The 22,153-nt window shown below is 33.7% G+C and overlaps 1 protein-coding gene across 1 annotated transcript in view; it reads right to left on the bottom strand.

Moving 5' to 3' along the window:
• LOC133327830 (pre-mRNA-splicing factor ATP-dependent RNA helicase PRP16) overlaps positions 1-22,153 on the bottom strand; it is an 89,422-nt gene that overhangs the window by 41,707 nt on the left and 25,562 nt on the right. The gene's annotated exons all lie outside the window — the stretch shown is intronic.

Raw genomic sequence — 22,153 nt, 5'->3', positions numbered from 1 at the left:
ATCTATCTCAATTCGTATAGAGGCTAGAGTGATTACATGCTTAAATCGTCATAGAATTTTACGCTGATCAAGAATATACTACATATATATTTAATAGGGTCGGAAATGAATATTTCGATGAGTTACAAACGGGAAAACAAACTTAATATACCTTCCATACTATGGTGGAGGGTATAAAAACGTTATTATGTTTGGCCGAACAAATCTTTTTACGCTCTCCACGCGATTCAGGTTAAAAATTCGGCTAGGAAACCTTCAACATACCGAAAATGGGTTGGACTTTATTTGTTGGTTATGTCTATAGATGGACCTATATTGATAATCTTCTGCGAAGAGGGTTTTCAGCAAACGAAGACTCGGAATGACTAAATACGTCCACTTCGGTCGGAAACTGTGCATAAGACCAACAATATTTCTAAAATGAGGCTATACCTTTATATGGGCTCTATATAATAAGATTGACCCGAAAATGTACCACATTTCCTGTGAAATGTTTGAAGATATGGCTTCTTATCGGTCCACTTCTTCGAACACCTACTCCACAAAGGATCAACATTTTGAAAATGTGTAAATGTCACGGAACGGAAAATTCTTTCAACTAAACTTTGCACATCGTAATATCTTTACCAAACCTACAGTGACGAGCAGAAATGAGTACATGTTTGTACATTGGACACTTTTTACGTCATAAAAATAAAAATATAAAAGCAAATTCCAAAATTTTGTTTGTATTTTATAACGTATTTCGTACCTAACAAATCAACCTAAAGTTCAAGAATTTAACTCTTTAATTTCTAAGAAAAAAACAGAGAAAAGTAAATCAACTCCCATGTACTCACTTTTGCACTTTTTAACAAATTTGCAGAATTTGAATATTTTTATTAATTTAGTTTTATAGTTTTATATTTTTAATGCATCATTTATGAAATTTGACATATTTTCAACCAATTTTAGTACAATTTCATTGGAATTATTCTTCCAATCACCAAATGGACTTCTTTCATTATTATATTGTCATTTTTAACATCGGTCCAGGACCCACAAGTTAAAGCCTACGCATACCATGGCAATTCCTCAACCGTGATTCACATTGGGCCTTTGAATTAGTTTCCATCACCAATAATGCTTATCGTCGGATTGAAAACGGTTGAATTTGGATTCGTCGGACCCGATCACACGTTTCCAGTCGACCACAGTTCAACTTTTGGTCTAGATGAAAAGTCTTTACCCTTATTTTGCAGTTTTTTCCTATAATACAGGATTTTAGTCATTTTTTAATGCAGCTATATCCAATATCGGGAAGGGCTCTTCACGCCGTTCAATGACTAACAGGTTTGACGAGTACTTACGAAGCATATTTTGGTGTTAAAACTTATCAAATTACATTTCCCTTATCATTAGAAGTGGTTCCACACAACTTATAAGCGGTGTACGATGTCTAATTTGAGGTTTGGGAACAACGGAACGCCGTTTTTGTACCCATATGATCAATAATTGACACAATTTAAGTCCCTTTGCAATTTCCAGGGTAGAACAGATTTTTCAGATTTTTCCGAATGTCCTCTTCAGTTGTTATTATACATATTCCTTCTTGAATTATTATTATTAGTTATTTATTTGATTTTTGTTCAAAACTTTGTAAAATTTTTTAGTAATCGGTACTTAAATGATGCAAAACTTATATATTTTCTTAAGAAAACTAATGAAAACCAAGAAAAAAGATTTAAAAAAACGTGATTTTACATTCCTTTTCTGCACATTATTGAAAAAAATGCAGACGTGCAAAAGTGAGTACATTGGGGTTGATTTAGTTTTCTTTATTTTTTCTTAGTTATTTTTAAGAGTTAAATTTTTAAATTTAGGTTGTTTTGTTAAGTACAAAATACCCAATAAAATGCAACCAACATTTCTGAAATAGCTTTTTTAGTTTTCTTTTTATGACGTAAAAAGTGTCCAAAATGCAAACATGTACCCGTTTCTGCTCGCCACTGTATATGAAGTGCGAAGATGGGGCCCATCAATCCACTCCTTCTGGAAACTCACCCACAAAGTTACCAAATTTGTTTAAAGTTTGTAAATCAAATACCGATCGAATTGCACATCGTATTACTCTTACCAAACCTAGATCAAGTCCAATTACGACACTCATAGGTCCACGTTTTCGTATACCTCCCACGCAAAGTTTGAAGATTTTGAATATTTGTAAATCCTATATCAAGGGAATGGAGTATCTGTGATGATCCAAACTTTCCACATCGCATTTCACCAAAAATGGCAAACTTTTCCTTTTTTTTTTTTGCAGACCTCCGCAAACTACAATAGCATACAAAATTTAGGATAATTGTTTAATAATTTTTATAATTTAATTTTAATTTAGTATAGTTTAGAATATATAGAATTGAACACCATGTACACGTTTTGTTTAATCATGTCTTTAATAACTATATAAATGGGTCTCAACTACAACAAAAGTGAAAGTAATCACTCTCTCACAATAATTCCTTCTCTCAAGACGAGCCCAATTAGCTATAAAACCCAACCCCCTAATACGCAATATGACACTTTAGCTTTTGTTGTTGTTTTCTAAACAATAAAATACTACAGCAGCAGCAACAACAACAATGGACATTTGTTTACTTGACATTTGTTATTGTTTACATATCCATTTGAATATTCGTACTTATTTATGTACATTCAACTACTAAGTACGTTTGTTTGTAGCTGTAATCGTGGCTGTCGTATGTGCACCAACCGACTAACTGACGCTACACAGGTGGTTCAGTCAATATTAGCAATAAAGTTGCAAATTGTTTAAATATGACGATGCCGGGCAGTATTGTATCGTAGGTTCTGTTAATATAATAGAGAGCAGAGCTACATAGTCTCTCCCTCTCTCGCTCTGTTTTCAATTACTCATTGAATAACTGCGTATTTTGTTATTGTTTGCAGCAGAGAAATGAGAACGCAAATTATGATTTGATTTTTGGAAATATGAGCAGTGCTGCCAGTTAAATTTCATGAAAAATCGTCAATTTTTCAGAAAAAATCGGCATAATCGGCATTTGTATTTTTAAAAATCGGCAAAAAATCGGCAGCATATAATTTATAAATAAATTCATATTTTTTTGGTTTATAACAAATCAATATTGTTTATTACATTAAAAAAAGATAACAAATTCAATTCTGTATAAAAAATAACATAAAAGATTCATTTTTCTACAAAAAATGAGATCTTTCAGATTTACGTATAACAGAGTGTGGTATTAAGGTCATAAAAATAACTTACAAACTAGTACATATTTTTATTACACATTTTTAGTAATTCATTATCAATTTTGATATTAAAACAATTTGAATTATTTAGTTTGAGGTAATCTTTAGAATAAAGAATCCCTTCCAATGAATCATTCTCAAGTGAGCTTCTAATTTTAGTTTTGTTAAGGTTTACCTGACTAAAAATTCGTTCCACATTTGCTGTGGAGTGTGGAAGAACCATAATTCTTTGTACAAATTTAGACAAAACTGGAAAAGCTAAATTGGAGTCCCCACGTTTAATTTCGGAAATTTTTTTCCAAAAACTTTTTAAATTATATTCTGCATTTTCAAAAATTTCTTCAAAATTCAGAAAGTTTAACTCCCTAAACTCGGAGTCTAAAGATTGCCTCTCAGTTTCAAAAATAAAATCGGGGAATTCTTTTAAAATATCTAGAAAATAATTATTGCACTTCTTCATTACTCTTCCAGGATCAATAAGTTTTAAGCATTTAAATGAATTTAAATTAAAATCAAAACGTTTTAATATATCTGACAAAAAATGCAGATATCTAAGCCATTGAAAACGGCTGCGGCGAGTCGCCGATAGTTAAAATGATTTAAAGCTGCCAATTTTATATGTTTGTATGGTAACGCCGTATTAAATTAAAAAGTTAGACAATTTGTGTCGATTGTTGAAATATCGGCAATTCTGAGGCAAAAATCGGAAAATCGGCATTTTCCATTTTTAGAGTGGAAAATCGTCAAAATGTCGATAAATCGGCAAATATGGCAGCCCTGAATATGAGACTTTATCTGGGAGGGAGAGAGCGAGAGACTGAAAGAAAGTAAACAAATAATCTGCAGTGCGATTATTCGGTACATTCGCGGTACATTTTTCACAATTTAGCTGTTGAAAAAAATCAACAAGTATCGTATCGCATTAATAAAACAAATAAAGCAAAATTAGCAAATTACACACAGACATAGCACATGCTATTTGTCATATAAAATACATGTATTTGTTGTTGCTGTTGGCAATTTTGAAGGCTGGTTAATCACAAATTCTCAAAAAAGCAAAAAAATAAATAAATAACTGCGAAAAACAAATAATTGAATAAAATGTGCGAACGTGTCAAAACGCATGTGGGCTTGTCTTACGATTCTTATTAAGGGGGTGTGTGACGGGGGTTGGCTTTAGGATTTATCATGGATAATTACATAGGCCTCCAATATCGAAAATGAGGGGCTTTTTCAAATTTTATATTCTACATAGTCGTATGCCATCCTACAAAAATCCGGAATACGAAATTACAGCCAGTTTGGTATGAAAAATCGCCAAAAATAGGTGGCATCTTTATATGAGGGCTAAACCAAAACGTTCACCAATCCACCGTATACAATAAAAAACATCCTAGAAATAACTGTGTGTAGTGAAAACATACACTTAGTCCTTGATAAAATTATTTAAATAGGAATCGAATATCGGCATTTTCGACCTTGTAAAAATGCTTAAAAATTCACACCCTTTGGCTTTTTAGTCATTGATAAAAATTCTTAAAAAAGGACAATGATTATTCGTAAAAATCCAGTAATGTTGACATTTAGTTTTTGATAAAAATTTAAAAAAAAAAATAAAAACAAGCACACTGGCCATTTAGACCTTTTTAAAAATTGTGTAAACAATGTCCAACTTAATTATTTTTTAGCCCTTAATAGAACTTGTTTAAAAAATCTTCCCTTATTGGCCCTTGTAAGTTTAGACTAAAAAAATCAGTTTGCTTTTTATTTAAAAAATTAGAATACCTTTTACATAAGTTCCGTTGCAATAGAGTGTTTAATTCTATACAAATAGCAAAGATCAATTAACACTTAAGAATAATTGGCATTCATGGCAGTTACAAATTCAATTTTCAAAGCAAATCTATGAATGATTTACAACTACTATTCAACTATCGATAAATACGACGTAGAACAATGATCAATTATAATAATATTGTACAATGACAGGCTTCCAATGTGTAAGCAATCTTGCCGGCCGGCTAATAAATGACTGTAACTGACCTATACATTCGAGTCTATATGTATAGATATACATGATTTCTAATACAATTGAATAGATTAATAGTAAATACCCGAACAGAGGTTTTACTTGATATAAAACATTGAAATTACATAAAAATGTTCCCAGAATGGATTTAAGGCTAACCAATTATTTGTTAGAAAAATATTTTCCAACATGCGCGATAATTTATTGATGGTGCATATACGAGCATTCCTCAGCCGATAAGTTGTATTGCACCATTGACTGATATATTTCAAATAACCTTTATTTGTCCATAAGTTGTATGCACCATTCATATATTTCACCATAAGACATTTCTTCGTCATATTGCGATTTGCGTGTGTGTGTTTTTTTTTTTTTTGTTTTTGAATGGTGGTTTTTGATTAGATTTGAATACAATTCAATCTAACCAAAGGTAAAATTGATGAATCATTCTTCAATTTATGATGTTATATTGCGTAAAATATTTGATTTAATTAATGATATTTTTATGGAATCAAACATGAAATGATTTCCTGCTATAAATCTTGGCAACGGTTCTCATAATAATAAAAGAAGTTAGAATTAATTAAATGAAGTTTGGAAAAATACACGAAGTATTCCCAAAAGGCAAAGTTTTTCCGGGGCAGTTAAAAAGTCCCCATACAAGAGTTGTTATTTGAAGTTACCCGGTATGTTAGTGAATGTCATTTTTTATGTATTTACTCCTTGACATATACATTTCACACTATAGTGTCTTTGCTTATTGGGTCCTTGTAGCTTGTAAATAATTTCAAAGAAAACCATCTTGACTGAAAAGAACAATTTTCACCTCGGTGGCTACATCAATAAGTAAACTTGTCGCATCTGGCGCCCGGAATGCCAAAGAGCTATTGTTGGGAAACTATTCAATCCCTAACATGTGACTGTGACTGCGTATTATGGTCCGGCGGGGCAATTGATTCTCACTTTTTTGCAAGTGGGTTGGGATGACAGATGATTACTGATTTTTTATGGTTTTAACAACTTTTAATTTCAACAAGATTTTGCTACATGTCAAATTAATAACGAGTAATGTACTGATCTTTAAGAGGGGAAGTTTGTAATCTATCGAAGAGGTTATGATCATTGGTCACTCAGATCCTGTGATTTAACACCGTTCGGTCAACGAAACTCTTCCTTTAAAGTAGAATTTGTGAGACTACCAAACACATAGGACAGTCACTTTGTGATCTGGTTATGCAAAATGTCACAAAAGAGGATATTGTCTCGTATGCAGGGTGCACAAAAATTCGCTCGCGAATGATTCAAAATATGTACTTTTAGTTTTGGGCTCATTTTACGAATGAAATTATCACGATAAATTCCTTAGCAAACGAATGTTCGCACACACATAACTAACGAGTGAGAGCACACAACAACGATCGTTCGTTTCGTTTGGTGGTTAAAATTCTTTCTGACATTCGCTCACGATTGAAAAAAAAAACATTCGCGAATGCTCAAAACAGCAACAAGAATAATAACAAACGTTCGTGAACTCAATAATTGTTGAGCATGTGTTTTGTTATTCCTCACATGCTCTGTATTCGCTGTGTGTGTTTACTTTTTATGATATTTATACCCTACACAACTATGTTGTCAGGGTATTAAAGCTTTGTGCAGCCCCAAGAGTTTGTTGATCCAGACCCCACCTTTAAGTATACCGATCGTCATATCTCGACTAGCTGAGTCGATCTAGACATGTGTGTCCTTCCATCCGTCTGTCCATTACAATTTGTAAACACGATACAGGCCACAGTTATGGACCAATCTTCACGAAATTTTGCGTGTAGGATGGGTCTGGCCAATGAAGAACCATATTGTTTTTAGTAAAGATCGGTTAATATTTAGGGGATGATATGGACCAAATACTAAATTTTTGTCGGTTTTATGGTCGCTCCAGAGGCTGCAATTATGGCCCGAACATCGTGAAATTTTATATGGAGAAGGGAATCGGGCCAAAGAATAAATATGCCTGATTTGATAAAGATCGTTCAATATTTAGCGGGTCAAATGGACCCTGACTTTTGTGTGAAAAATGGCAAAATTTGGATTCTATGGCGTATATATTTACTCCTAAAGGACATTGATAGTATATTCAAGAGGAGTGGCTGACCTTTAAATTGATACCAATTATATTGTGCTTACGGTGCTTACGTATCCAGATATGATATAGTAACCCTTACCACACTAGAGGGCGGAAATATAACGCTGATCGATTTGAAATTGTCCATGGGGTTCCAGTTATGGCCAAGGACAGCGCTTGTAATTTTCGATGATGATCAGATAATAATTTTTGGGATGAAGTGGACCGAAAACTTTATTTTTTGCAATTTTCCGAATCGATATATAGGCCACAGTTATAATCCGATCATCATCATACAGCCCACGCTGAAGTCAATCTGGACAAGTAATAAGACTGAATATAAGTAATATTCGAAAAATATGTCAGTGTGTCGAAGATGTGCTGTTGACCTCTAATCGGGCAAGAGGGTGCAAATGTCACGAAATATTTCCCAGGCTCGGAATAAACTTCTTTAGAAAGTTAGAACTCCGTCGTATTTGTGTAGGGTATCGTATGGTCGGCCCCGTCCGACTATACTGCTCCGCTCACTGGTTATGTTTGTTGTTGTTTTTAACAGCGCTCGTGAGCATTCGCAAACATTTGTTTTTTTTTTTTTTTTTTTGATATTTTCAAAAGAATGCTCTTCAGAAACAAATGCTCGCGAAAGAACGATGCTTGCAGCGAATTTTTATCGTTCGGGAATTTCTCATACAATAAGAACATTTGCGAGATATTGCAAATGCTTGTACATTCTTTGCAACTTTATCATTCGCATTTTAATTTATTTATAAATTGTATTGGTCTTCAGTTCGCATATAGAAATACTTAATGCTTTTACATCGTCTATATAAAGACTTTATGCCTTCAGACAATCCGTAAAAATTCTCCTTTCATTCAGCGCCACTTTATGATGGCTTAATGCCCTCAGCCCCTCATAGAAACTCAACCTGCATTTAGATCAGCTTATCAACTCTCTAGGGGAGTTGCCATATAAAGACTGTATGCCTTCAGGCGATCCATAAAAATTCCTCTTTCATACAGTGCCTCTTTCTGAAGGTGTAATGCCCTCTGCCCCTCATAGAAACACAACCTGCATTTAGCTCAGCTTATCAACTCCCTAGTGGAGTTGTCAATCTCCCACTTGGCGCGTCTTCCCAGGTGGCCAATTGGAAAGGGGCTTCTACGATGATCGGATCCTCCGTGGACCAATATGGATAGTTCCTTTAAATAATTGGCTAAGATAGGGAAAAGGAACAGGAGAAACAAAGTTACGGTGGTGCAGGGAATTAATAACGCAGTACCGGCGGCAAGAGTTGATGAGTTTAACCCCGAAAAAAAATGATGACCCGATAATTCTAATGGAACATGATTTAGTCAAGACTGATAGAAAACAGTCTTGGGCGAGGAACTCTTCGGCCAGCTGGGCAGACTTGTACCGAATGAGCAAAGTGGGGATATACTTCTGGAGGAACTGCTACAAAATCTAACCCTAACTGATGATGAGCTGGACACCACGGTGATTCCGGTCAAGTCTACGCAGGAAGATTATTGTGGCTCTAACGAAGGAAGTTTAAACCCCATTGCCAAACCGAAGGCAAATCTGATTACGCCTGGTCCTGTGTCGGCACAAGCCGACAATAATCTGAGAGGCAGACCGCTACTGAATGGGGAATCTAACGAGATCCCGTCAACGGTATGCAACTCATAGGTCGGAACGAGAAGAATCTGATGCGAAGCACTATAAACGCGCTGTACCTTCAAAAATTCGTAGGGAAATTTGTGAATTTGATTTCAAAGAGGGAGGTTTATCTCATCAAAGGTAAGACGGCACAGATAGGGGGGTGTTCACTTCCCACCGTGAATAAGCTTCTTTTCAATTTTGGATCCTGCTTTAATGTAAACCATCATTCGAAACCCCAATATAAATACTCCCTGGCTTCAGGGTCAATAAAACGTTTTTAGCTGGTCGATATAAAGTCTAAGTTTAGCAAGTTTATAGCTAGACGCCTGCAGCTCGTCAATATTACGAGTCCCTACTCACAGAATTCAGCTTGTCTATATCTCGACTATAAGACTGCATCAGACTCCCTTTTCTCAGTTCGTCTGTATAAAAGCTGCATGTTTTTAGTTCGTATAGGGAAATGCATCTTGCATTTAGCTCCTCTATAGAAATACTCACTGCCTTCAGCTCAATAATATAACGAATCTTCATATATACTAAAGGGAAGTTTGTCTTCAATTGAAGCTATTAAAGATATTGAATCTTCTTAGTGGAAGGCTGGTTCAAAAGATTTGTGACGGGGCAATTAATTTCACAAATATCAGTATTAAAGCTCGTGATCCTTACTACTTACTGTTTATAAGCACACCTCCTCCTATATTTCACAAGTACAGTTATTGCCATTATTGCCATCAAAAATGCAGTGATTCAGCACCCCATTATAAAACGTCGTAATTAAACATCAACAACCCCTTACCATACCTAATTCCAAATGCAGCAGCGGTAAAATTTTTTAGAATCATTCATGCATCTGATGTTGATCGCTTAATGGGATTCATTATTTGCATAATTATCTGTAGTTTATTTAAATTTAAAATCTAATTGTTGTTGTTGCTGGTTTTTAGAGATAAATTTATTTCAAATTTATTTCACAACTTAGGCATTTGAATTTGTTGTTTTTGTTTTTAATTTTTAATTTACAATTGTCCTTGGCCAAGTGACAAATTGTTGGGCATTTGATTTGCACAAGTAGCTGTTACCGATTCTGACGACGATTATAGACACAAATGTCTCTTTTCGGCATTAATGAGAAAAGTTCAGTGACTACTGAACGAGCAATGGGGAAGGGAACTTATGTTTAATTAAAAAATCTACAATAATTGGTCTATCATAGTAAAATACATTCTTGGTCAAATTAATTTTAGAACCCTCCAATTTTTTTCTGCACCATTTTTGAAGTACGATTTGTCTTTTTCAAAAAAAGGTCTCAATTTCGGCGATTACATCTTTACATAACGAACATTTCTCTCAACGAGTATTCTTTTGAGATCTAAGAAGAGGAAATATTCAAGCTATGTCCAATGTATATATAATTCAAAATCGATCTTTTCAAAATCGAAATTCTCTGTGTCATCTGGTTCTGCTTCTAACTCCAGGTTCAAAAAGGTGGTGACTTGTATATGTGGAGTTTATAATGAATATAAGGTTAAGAGATTGAGCTTCGATGTTTAATTAAAAAGGTGTAGCGTAGCATTTGTAGCATTACCACATGCCGGGCAGATATATGTTGTGCCATCAATCATCATCCTGATATCAGTTGTGCTAAAACCAAACTTTGCCGTATTAACTGCTGATCTTCTGTTCCATTCCAACTTCTACCGGTTAGCGACTTGGGAACGTCTTGTGGAGTTTAGTGTATTTTTAGGACGGATTATGAACTCATCGATCTGGATATTTCACATCCCCGCTATCCATATTGGCCGTTTATTTGGTGATATGCATCGCTTGGGCCAACACTTAGGTATTCTACCTATAGCATATGACGTAGGAATATGTAGTCGAAAGCAAAAGACGACTTTTAGACTTTTCGATTTTTACCTCTGACCAAAAAGTCGATTTTTAGACTTTTCGATTTTTGCTTGAGAAAAAGTCGTCTTTTTGATCTTTCGATTTTGCCCAACCTGCTGAAAATCAAGATTCGACTTTTACCGAATAATGCAAAATCGGCTAAAATTTCTTTTTATACCCTTCACCACTCTGTGGTACAGGGTATTATGTCTTTGTGCATATGTATGTAACAGGCAAAAGGAAACGAGATAGACACATGGTTCCTTTTGAGAGTATGCATAGAATCAGTTTCTGAGTCGATTTAGCCATGTCCGTCCGTCTGTCTGTCGATGTTAAATTGTAAACAAAGTACAGGTCGCATTTATAATCCGAATTGGATGAAATTTGGCATAGGTCACTTATTTGGCCCAAGGACGAACCCTATTAAAATTGGGGAAAATCGGTTCAGATTTAGATATAGCTCCCATATATATTTTCGTCCAATTTAATGTAAACGGTCCCTATATATATTTCGATTTGCACGAAATTCGGTACAGCGTAACGAATTAGGTCTGGAATGATGTGTGTTAAGTTTCCTGAAAATCGGTTCAGATTTGGATATAGCTCCCATATATATTTTCGTCCGATTTAAGGTAACTTGTGTACCAAAGTCTCTATATATACTTCAATTTGTACGAAATTTGGCACAGTGTACTGAATTAAGTCTAAAACGATGTGTGTTAAATTTCGTGGAAATCGGTTCAGATTTAGATATAGCTCCCATATATATTTCGTCCGATTTTAGGTAAATAGTGCACCAATGTCCCTTTATATCATTCGATTTGCACGAAATTGGGCATAGCATACTGAATTGAGTTTAGAATGATGAGTGGTGAGTTTCGGGAAAATCGATTTAGATTTCGACATATCTCCCATATATATTTTCGTCCGATTTTATGTAAATGGTGCACCTTCGATTTGTACAAAATTTGGCATAGCGTACTGAATTAAGTCTAGAAAGATGTGTGTTAATTTTCGTGAAAATCGGTTCAGATTTAGATATAGCTCCCACATATAGATTATATTTTTAACAACGCGACGTACCGAATAGCGTGTATCAATTTTGCTATAAATTGTTTTCCATATATATTCCCCCTGTTACGCAGGCAGCTCTAAATCTGCTCGAATGAAATTAAAGTTAGAATAGGTTGGAGAAAGAGGGACCATAGACATGCAATTATTAGGATACATATGTAAAATATGCCCAAAGTAGTGAAGGGTATCATATAGTCGGCCCAGTCCGACTTTACTACTTTCCTTACTGGTTATATATGAATTGTTGTCATCAGACCAAATAATGTTCTGGAATATGTAATTTTATATTTGTAAATTTGGGCCTTATAACAATAAACTAATCATTAATGAAGAAAATCGAAAGCCGATTTTGAATTGTCGACTTTGCGATTTCGTCAAAAATCAAAAGTCGACTTCTACTTTTAGACTTTTCAATACAAAAAGTCGATTAATCGAAAGTCGATTTACTTATCCCTACTCAGACGTCATGAGAGGATATATCACTCTACCTTGGAGAAATTCCTGCTTTACTTTGCGGGCCCTTGAATTCCAGGCATCGAAGACTATTAGAGTGGCAAATACTCTCAGGGTGCATGTTAAAAAACACGCACCTCTTCGGGTCTGTCACCTCAACACCGATAAATTAGATAGAGCGACTTAACCATTTCCATTGCAATAATTCAGATGTTTTAGGCACTGTGAATAATAATTCCACTATTCCATACCTTTTCCCTCGAAGTCTACATATGAATTCCCTATAGCTTGTCAGGGAGTATTTACCCCTGCCTTAAGTTCCTTGTATAGAAATAGCCCATATCGTTTATATAAATAGTACCTGCCTTCAGCTACCTATATCTCGAGTAATATATACCCCGTTCTCAGTTCGCAAATATAAAAAGCTTCTGACCTACATTGGCCATGTAATAACCCCTACCTTCAGCTCATTTAAATTAATATTTCCTGTCTCTATCCCGGGTATGGGAACACTGCCTGATTTTCAGAAAAGCTACATCCCGCTTTCAGACAACCTATAAAAAGGGACCATGTTCTCCGCTCTTCTACATAATACAGACAAAGGTAGGCAGAATAATCACGAGCACATTTACAGGTGTGTATCCTTTTCAAGTCCTCGACAGCCTCACGAATTTTGTATTTGAGGTCATGAATTGACACTTGGCTGTTGGCATATATCCAACATTCACGTGGCTTTAATTTAGAGGTCATATAGTGTTAAATCATAAGATCTCTATATGAGATAACACGGTCCGTAAAATATGTATAACATTTTAGTACTTGTGTACCCTTATAGTACCAAACTTCTAATCGCTCAATAACCATGTACAGTAGGGGAGACTTGGGCACCTTCGGCATCGGGGCAGCTTCAGCAATCGCCTTTTCGATATGAAGCTCTCACCGTACATCACTAGTTTCGATACATAGGTATCGAAATAAATAATTGTCGCAAAGTTTGAAAAATCTTTTAGAGATTATATTTAATACGCTGCTAATATATGTATCTTATTTGGATTACATATGATAAGAGCTGAATATGGACAACACATATCAAAAGAAAAATGTACAAAATTCAAATTTTTGGCCAAGTTATAAGCATTTCAATATATAGATGAGTGCAAAAATGTGTACAGTACCAATTAGCGTATACAGTACAATTATTTAAATCGCTTCGTATTCGAAATGTACGAATTGTATCCTCCAAATTGTTTTTGAGCTTTGTAAAAAATAACCTAAAGGTCGTTTACATTTAACCGGATTTGGTTAACCCAGTGGGTTTAAATTTTCAATTCCTTTGAATATATGTCAAATAAATCCTAATAAAGTAGGTTAACCCGGTAAAAAGTTCTAATGTAAATGCCGTACTAAAGAATAATTAAAAGTGATTTTTTCGTCGATATTGCATTTTCTTTACTTGATATTGGATTTTTATTTTTCAGAAAGAAGGTACTGTATCTCCCGAATGCAAGGATGTAGCGACGTCAAATTTTGTGCATATCCTATTTAGGATAGATACATTAAATCTGTGCACAGAAAATAGTTCTATAGTCACGGAAAAAAATCGGGACTATTTTAATATTGTCCGAAATTACATATATAGTCGAAAATGCGATAGAAAAAATCTATTTCTTATAGTGTGTGTGACCTTGAGACGTTAACGTCCGCCGCTAGAAAATATAGCGTTAAAAGTCAAACTTTGAGAGTCGCAATTTAAAACAAAATAGAACCTTTAGAGGATCTGAATTTCAAACAGACTGATAGTGGTGATAATTACCAGGCTATTACTATGGTGCCGAATGTGCCCTATCAAATGCCGAAGCTAATCCGGTTAGGGCACATTCGGCGTATTTGACTTTTTTTACAAAACTGTAAAAATGTTTAATTAATACAAATTTATTATATGTTTTTGTTACTAATTTTTAAAATTAAGTATTAGAGGACAATAATCAGCCACAAATTTGTTATATCTGTTGAATAAGTACTGAGATATAGAGCTCTAAACAAAAAGTGCCGAAGGTGTCCCAGTCGCCCCTATTTAGTATTTTCCATGTCTTTTAGAACCTATTTAAGAAAAAAATCTATTATTTTTTATTCAAGTTTCATGATATCTATCCAAGTTTCAGATATCTACCCACCCCTGTGCTATTGTAATATAATATTTAATACTTTTAGTACTAATTTCCAAACAAATCGTGGGATAAAATATATTTTCAATCGGTTTTAATCAACCGATTAAAATTTATGTATATGATTTGAAAGCAAAAAAATGCATCTGTCATACAGATCTATAATTTATATCCCGCCCCTCCTTCAGTTCGCCTGCCATTAACAGAATTTCTCTGTCCTCCCTCTGCTGTTAATTTCTATTGAATTATATTTCCCATCCCTGACCTATACTACAACCTATATACATATGTATGTAATAAAATGTGCACAAATGCTTTATTAGTCGCTTTTTTTATTTTAGCAGATTCTAAAACAAATCTGACACAATGACCGGCCACTTGTTAGCCTTATTTCAATTAAGAGCGATTTTAAAAATAAAACAAACGACAACAACAACAAACAATTATAAATGTCTTAATTTAGAGGAGGAGAATCTGTGCTCAACAGTGATGGACAAAACATGTGGTAATTCAAGGCAAGGGATAAAAGTTTATACTATTTTTTAAGGTCGGGGAAGGATCTCCAGGATGTACTAAATTAATTAAAGTCTTCTATTAATAGAACAACTCCAGATGAATTTTTAGTAGAATGCCACAAAGCTGTCAAGGTATGTAGAAAGTTATTGGAGAAAAACTTTGTGGTCTGTTGTAAGCAAAACTTGCCATGCAATACCCTACCTTTAGAAATAGAAACACGTACAATAAACGTTCTTTTATTTTATATATGGAACACGTGTAATGGTTCATATAAGAACAATTCTTTTAATCAGAATCTGAAAATTGTATACCAGTGTATAGAGTGTACAACATAAACAAATACTATCAGCCTTATTCTGGATGTCAATTCCACGTGAATTTACTCGCTCTTCCCCTTCGTCTTATTCTGAACAAAATTTTTGTGTGAATTTTTTCGCATTCTCGCTTTCGCCTTATTCTGAATGAAGTTCGAAAGCGAAAAAATCCGCTTTGGGGAAAAATTAGGTATTCTGGATTACAGTGAGTAGGAGAATGAGATGAAATTTTGTGCGAATTTTTTCGCTAATAAATTCAAAGTGAGTTGACTACAAAAACATAAGTAATAAATATTTTTATGAAAAATATTAACACAATACTTATTCTATGACGATTTAGAATATTATAAATGATAGTAAGCAAATATTTATCTGGAAAACAGCAAATAAAATGCCTTTGGAAATCCTATTGATAATGATGCATGCTGAACCAAATATTGCCAAGGAATGTATAAAGGTAATAATGAATATTTAAGTCGAGTTTGAAGCATTTTGGAGGCGAAAAACAGACATTTTGGGAGAGGATCTGTATCTCAAGAAAAAAATTATAGAAAACCCAAATTTGCCTAATGAGCCGCTTAACAGTGAAAAACTTAAAAATTATGAAAAAAAAAATACAAAAAATATTTTTTTTTTCAAAATTATCGTTTGCATTATTTGAAGGAGGAAATAAAGGAGTAGGAGCATAACAGGCCACTTTAAGAATTTGGAGAGATAAAATATCGAAATTAAATAAAAAGGCACACAATTATGTGCCTGTGTTTTTCCCATCATAAAAAAATGTTCTTTTATTTGTAATCTATTGTAGTTGTTGTACCAAAATGCATCAAAACAATGAACAGCTGTTTCACATGTCATATTGTAGGTTGCCATATTTTCAAACTTTAATTAATTTTCTTTTAATTACAAGGCATTTATAAAGCGGATTCTTGATATTTCACATTTATATTGTTATAAAGTTTAAACCACAATAACAAGTAACAATTTTTAATAAAATAATCAATAAATAAAATATTGAAAAATATTACACAATTAAATTACAATGGGGCAACACACATTACAACTTAAATTACAATATGGCAACACACATTACAACTTAAATTATAATATGGCAACACGAATCTTTTTTTCAACCACCATTTTCGAAAACTCGAATCCGCATCTCGCATTTTTTGCGTCTCCCTATTCATTCAGAATAAGGCGAGAATGTGAAAGCGAAAATTTTTGTATGTGCGAGATATCTCCCAGCGAATATCCAGAATAAGGCTGTATATTTCCAATATTTATTTGACAAAAACTAAAGGGACACCAACATTTCGATTAACCCCCTTCCTTAAAAAGAAACTCACAAATTTTGCAAAGACAAAAATTGGCAAAGGAAACAAAACAATGCAATTAATTCTTTTGGCAAAAGAGCGCAAAAAAATAAACTCGTGCTTGTATGCGACGATTATGTACATACATATACACATACATTCAAATAACCATTATATTTATATACATACTAACATATTTACACACATGGCTGTATGTCATCAGTCCTTTAAAAAATTCAGCTAAGTGGGTGTGTACATACTTATATACATATGTCTGGACATACGTACATATATGTGCACATCATGACAGGCAAAGACAGCAAACGACAAACACGACGCCGACGATGATAATGATGATTGTTTTTATTTGATAAACACATTGTGGTGTATATAAATATATAGTATGTTTGTATATAAGTAGAAAATCTACATGCCATGCTCCCCACATATTAGAGCACATTCTCCCCCAAAAAAAAGAAGAATGAGTGAGAGAAGCCTTCACCAACAAAACAGAACTTCGTCAATGCATTCTGTTGTGACAAAAAAAAAACAAAAATTTACAGAGGTATAAACAGTGGGCAATGTTGCCATTTAACAGCAATGATGATAAGACACACTTTCGGTCAATTGGAGGTAGAAAATTTCTTATGGGGATCTTAAGCATTTAATATATTCCATGTAATTAGCAATGGTTTTGGCTTTCCAATGAAGTGTATATACGTTAAATAAGTTGATTAAACCCGGTACTAAAATCGTTTGAAAATAATAGAAATCCGGATCTTTCTCTCGCAAATAAAAAAGCGTAAGAAGTTCTATTTATGGTAAATATGTTAGACGAATCCGAAAGGACGAATCATATCCGCGAAAATTTTGGAGAATATTTGTAGGCAAAATATCTCGTCTTGTTGTATTTATTTTACACTCGAGGACTCGAGATTTGACTATAGAAATATTCGATTCGAGTTTCATATTGTGTCACAGTGTTGTAGAACATAGTCATTGTAGGATTTGTCCTATCGCTTTTTTTTTTAAATTGGAGCTCAAAGTCCCAAGGGATTCCATAGTGCACCCATCTAAATTTCTGTACAAGATGGCATTTATTATGAAATGTGTCCACTGTCACTGTCATCGGATATTCTGTATTTCTTTTTGAACATTGTGGATATGAGTCACAATCAAAAGTATCCAATTGTTTTTTTTTTTCATTATAATGACGTGCATGATAATTAATGAAGAAAATTATATTCTTTTTTATATGTGAACATGAATATCCTATAATAATTTAATGAAATAAAATAGCCAATAGTTATATAAATTCAATATAAAACCAGTGAGCGGAGCATTACAGTCGGACGGGGCCGACCATACGATACCCTACACAACTTCCACGGATCTCTAACTTTCTGCGGATGTTTATACTGAGCCTGGGCAATAGTTCGCGATATTTGCACCCTATTCCCCGATTAGAGGTCAACAGCACCTCTTCCTATACAGACATATATTACTAATATTCAGTACAGCCCCTCTAATTACTTGTCCAGATTCCCTTCACCGTGGGCTGTGTTGTGATGGCTCGAAAAACACACAAAAAATAACTTTTCGGTTCGCTTCATCCCAAAATTATTATCTAATCATCACCGAAAATTAAAGGCGTTGTCTTTGACCATACCTGAACCCACCGATCAGCGCTATATTTTCGCCTTCCAGTGTGGAAATTGGTTATTAAATAATATCTCAGTACCTAAGCACCTGTAAATATTTAAGGATAACTCCCACGTCCGAGTACATACGACAATATAATTGGTTTCAATTTAAAGGCCAATCACTCCTCTTAGATATACTAACAACTTTTCGGGTCTATGTCCTTCAGGAGTAAATTAATACGCTATAGAATACAATTTTTGTAATTTGTCACACAAAAGTCAGGGTCCATTTGGCCCGCTAAATATTGACCGATCTTCATCAAAACAGGCATGCTTATTCTTTGGCTTATTCTTTGGTAAATTTTGGCGATGTTTGGACCATAATTGCGGCGTCTGGAGCGACCAGACAAAAATAAAGTTTTTGGTCCTTTTCATCCCCTAAATATTCAGCGATCTTTTCAAAAAACAATAGCGGTCTTCATTGGCAGGAACCCATCCTACATGCAAAATTTCGTGAAGATTGGTCCATAACTGTGGCCTGTGATTTTTTTAGATTTTTTTTTTTTTTTTTTTGATATGTTTCGTCAATAATCAGGTCCTGAAATATAAAATCCAAAGAATATATATCTAAAAGCTGCATATTAAATAAATAAGCTCTAAAACATTTTGTTGCCACAAAGTGTTAAACAAAAGCAATTGCAACCTCACAGTGAAAATTATCCACCGGTATTATTTACAATTTAATGGTTAAAAGTCAATCTTCTCATGGAATATCATGTTAAATGTTGCATCACAAATTTTTTACACTTTGCGCGTGATTTTTCTTATTTGGATAGCTATCGTGAGAATTTGAGACCTGGGTCTCCACACAATGAGAAAATTAGTTATTCACCATACTGAACTAGGAAAATCTCAACGGAAAATAGCGGATATACACAATATTACTCGATGTGTTGCCCAAACAATTGTATTGAAGCGCAATACAATTTCGTTCAGGGACACGAAAAATAGGATTTTCAATTTAGGAAATCTGTTATTTTTGCTAATGAAAGCAAATTTAACATTTTGGGTCAGATGGACCATATCAGATATGGCGCAGGGCGAATAATGCCCTGGACCCTTAGTAAACAATTCCGACCGTAAAGCACGGAGGTGACTCTGTAATGGTATGAACGTTGCCGGAGTAGGAAATATCGTTTTTATGGAAGCAATAATGGATAAGATTCAAACGTTCTAAAGACATTTTTAATTTTAAACGACAATTTGATTTGAAATTTAGTGCTGAAAATTGGGATTGGGAACAACATTTCAATTTTATCAAGATAAGGACCCCGAACACAAGTCCCAGATCATTATTTTTTTATATTAAATTCACATAAGTATTGTTTATTTTATTGCATTAATTTTAAGTTAAAATGTTCATGTTCACATATAAAAAAGAATAACATTTAATTCATTGATTAGCATGCACTTATGGCATTTTTATTATAAATAAAACCAAGTGGATACTTTTGCCTGCAACTCCGTATATTCTGAAAGTACTCCCCTAGGGTTTTCATTTAAACTGGGCATACATACAGCAAATATCTTAGTTTTTTTCACAAGATCTCGGTAATTTCAAATTGACCAACTTTCACCAGGGACTCTCAGAGATCGGGTATGCAGAAATTATTTTTGAACTTTATTCTGGAAGTAATCCCTAAGGGCTTTCATTAGAACTGGGCCTTTATATTGCATCCATTATAGTTTTTTAAATATTATTTTAATATGGACTTATTTTTGTTGAGATTTTTTAATCAACAAAAATAATATGTCAAACCACATATACATGGCAACTCTATCATACCCAAACTCTGTTGATGTTTACAGAATTCTACCAACAACACGAGACAACAAATATTTTATTGACAGTGATAACAACACACCGGTTACATCAAGTTTATAGAAGAAAAGAGATTGTTCACCAACAATCGAGGAGAATCAGTGCTGCCAGTTAAATTTCATGAAAAATCGTCAATTTTTCAGAAAAAAATCGGCATAATCGGCATTTGTATTTTTAAAAATCGGCAAAAAATCGGAAGCATATAATTTATAAGTAAATTCATATTTTTTTGGTTTATAACAAATCAATATTGTTTATTACATTAAAAAAAAGATAACAAATTCAATTCTGTATAAAAAATAACATAAAAGATTCATTTTTCTACAAAAAATGTAGATTTTTCTAAAATATAGTAATTATTATGTACACTAGTGAGATCTTTTAGATCATAAAAGTAACTTACAAACTAGTACATATTTTTATTACACAATTTTAGTAATTCATTATCAATTTTGACATTAAAACAATTTGAATTATTTAGTTTGAGGTAATATTTAGAATAAAGAATCCCTTCCAATGAATCATTCTCAAGTGAGCTTCTAATTTTAGTTTAGTTAAGGTTTACCTGACTAAAAATTCGTTCCACATTTGCTGTGGAGTGTGGAAGAACCATAATTCTTTGACAAATTTAGACAAAACTGGAAAAGCTAAATTGGAGTCCCCACGTTTAATTTCAGAATTTTTTTTCCAAAAACTTTTTAAATTATATTCTGCATTTTCAAAAATTTCTTCAAAATTTAGAAAGTTTAACTCGCTAAACTCGGAGTCTAAAAATTTGCCTTATTCGATGTAAAATGTAAACTAGTCAGAGTACAATGCTGACAAAAAATGCAGATATCTAAGCAATTGAAAACGGCTGCGGCGAGTCGCCGATAGTTATAATGATTTAAAGCTGCCAATTTTATATGTTTTTTATGGTAACGCCGTATTAAATTAAAAAGTTAGACAATTTGAGTCGATTGTTGAAATATCGGCAATTCTGAAGCAAAAATCGGAAAATCGGCATTTTCTATTTTTAGAGTGAAAAATCGTCAAAATGCCGATAAATCGGCAAATATGGCAGCCCTGAGGAGAATATTCAAAGAGAGAGAGAGAGATAAATTCACCTCATGTCATAACTGCAAAACGGCACGTATACCGTAAAAGTACTACCCCACTACTGTTAGCATTAATGCTGTTAACAGGCAGCAGTGGGTGAAGTGGCAGCGAGTGTGAGTGAGAGCGAGAGAGATAAATGAATGACACACAAGGGGAGACCACTGTTATCAAGCAGCGCCACGGTAAATGCATGCCAATAACAAAACAACACAGGCACAACATTTGTTGCTGTTAACAGCACATGTAGAATGTGATTATGTCTCTCTCTCACTCTCTCCCACCGAGAGGGAGAACGTCAAATCATCAAACCGGCTTTAATAAATAAACCCCATTTACCACACATATTCGGTATTTATCTTGTGCATCTCTTACAGTGTGGAACTAAAATTTCAAAGAAGCGGAAAGACTGAAAACATATTTTTGCCGTAAATACAAAAGGAAAAAAATCAAAATAATAACAAACAAAAAGAAAAATATAATAGCGAAGAATGTTGAATTGAAATTATACACCGCTACAAAAATTGTGCTAACGGATTTGTTGAATTGTAACAAAAAAAGAAAAAAAAAAACATAACAGAAAAAAAATATTTTTTTTTGTGTGTGCAATTGAATTAAAGCCGAAATCAAAAAGAAAATAAACACAGTGCATTTATTTAAAAAAAGCAAATAAAATAAAACGTTTTTTACACGCAAAAAGTGAATTGTGTTACAATTGCCAAAAAAT

Source organism: Musca vetustissima, unplaced genomic scaffold, assembly GCF_032173495.1.
Source record: "Musca vetustissima isolate MV318-11 ecotype Yass unplaced genomic scaffold, APGP_CSIRO_Mvet_v1 utg42163, whole genome shotgun sequence".
In the NCBI taxonomy this organism is placed as follows: Eukaryota; Metazoa; Arthropoda; class Insecta; order Diptera; family Muscidae; genus Musca; species Musca vetustissima.
Note: the sequence above shows the minus strand (reverse complement) of the source record. Positions and strands in the feature narration are given on the sequence as shown.